Below are 1,904 nucleotides of genomic sequence, written 5' to 3'. Positions count from 1 at the left end.
CCCCTCTCCGTGCCCTGGGGCTGGGGGGACACAAGCCCCCCCAGCCCATCCTGCTCCAGCCCTGGCAGAGATGGGGGTCTCTCAACCGGGCCAACAGAAATGGCATTGGCCTTTCCGTTCTGTGGGGGCTGCACCCCTGACGGATCAGTCTGGGAAGCAGGAACACCAGGAAAACCTAGGAGAGAGCCTTCCAGCGAGGGGACGAGGTGGAGGGTGAGCTGTGGCCCCGGGAGGTGCAGCGTGCTCCTGTCCCCGGCACACACGTTGGGAGTGAGGTGACAGCTGGGAGCAGAGTGCCACCGCCGCAGAACCAAACTCACCTGGATGCTCCGCTCCTCCGGGGGGTCTGGGCCCCCCGCGCCCCAGCGCGCCCGGCAGGGAAAGGCAGAGGGAAGGCAGTCACTCGGATTTCACAGATCAGTGCTCTTATCAATGATCAGATCGTGCAGCATTAGCAATTGCACAGGAAGCAGTCACCTTGGTAACTGGGATGCTGAAAACAGCCCAGAAAATCTGGCGCGGGGCAGATTTCTGCGAAAGTGGGTTAGTTCTGTAGGGTGCACGTCCGGCCGCTGCCTCGCCCGGGGCGTAGAACCATCACAGAGTAATTCAGGTTGGAAAACACCTTTAAGATCATCAAGTCCAACCATCAGCCCTACACCCCCGTGACCACTAAACCACGTTCTGAAGCACCACGTCTACCCATTTGTTGAACACCTCCAGGGATGGTGCCCCCACCAGCTGGGCACACCCTGGCACCCGGCCCGAGAGCCACCGGGGACCCCAGGACCACCCTCTGTGGCCACGGTCCTGGGGGATCTCCAGCACCCCATGGACACATGGCACTTACCCCAGTGCCTCCACAGCGTTCCCAGGAGCTATGCCTGGCCTCTGGTACCCCAGCATGTGCGGCCAAGCTGGGAATGCACACACAGATATATAGGGGATCCATGTGCTGGGGGCAGATCCTGAGCGAACCTCTGCCCAGCCAGGCCACCCCCATTCAGGCACGGTGCGTGGGCTGGGGATGAGAATAGCACCTGGTCCTGGTGACATGTCACCCAGAGAGGAGCTGACAAAGGGCCCTTGTCCCTGCGGCTCACCTGGGGGCCGTGGGCAGGAGGGACTTCCCCCTTACATAAACTGTTGGTGTTGGCCCTGTGCTGACCTTGCACCCCTGCCAAAGACAACACCTGGCACTGGGAGCACTGGGACAAGGCCAGGGAGGTGAATGGGACCGACTGTCCCAGCAGCAACCCCCGGGCCAGGGCTGGCATCAGATGGAGCACTGAGCAGGGCCAGGCTGTATCCAAATGGCTGCTCAGCATCTCTCTCCTCTGCCAGGACTGTGAGCCCTCCTCTTGGGCACTGAGCTGCCCTGGGAGGCATTGCTCGGCACACTCCAGCTGGGAGCTCCCTGGGAGCCCTGCCCTGCCCTGTGCAGCCCCTCCGCAGCACGCAGGCTGTGTCCCAGCCCAGCAGCCACCAACACCATCCTGCCTTCATAGAAAAATCAGGTCAACTTTGGGCTTTCGGATGGCAGGGATTACACAACCCCAACAGTGATGCAACTGCCCACAGCCTTGCTGGGAGGCAGAGCAGTGAGGGGGCTGCACCCCCAGCCCAGAGGGCTGGGGACAAAGCCAGACCATGGCTGTGCCACTGCTACAGCAGAGCTGAGAGCAGGAGCCAGCAGAGGAAGGGCCGAGGGTGCTCACAAACAGGAGGAAAAAGCAGGTGACAGGCAGAGGACACCTGAGGGATCAAAGTGATAACAAAGTGTACCTGGAGCACAGTGAGCCGCTCTGTCCCCTGCCCGTGCCAGTGTGGGACAAGCCTGCCGCCCCCCTGCCCTTTCCCCGCCCCCCGCCCCCCCCCCGCCCCCCCCTCCCCAGAGCCCCCCC

Source organism: Chaetura pelagica, unplaced genomic scaffold, assembly GCF_000747805.2.
Source record: "Chaetura pelagica isolate M959 unplaced genomic scaffold, ChaPel_1.0 scaffold233, whole genome shotgun sequence".
Lineage (NCBI taxonomy): Eukaryota > Metazoa > Chordata > Aves > Apodiformes > Apodidae > Chaetura > Chaetura pelagica.
The sequence above is the reverse complement of the archived record's forward strand: the minus strand, read 5'-3'. Positions refer to the sequence as shown.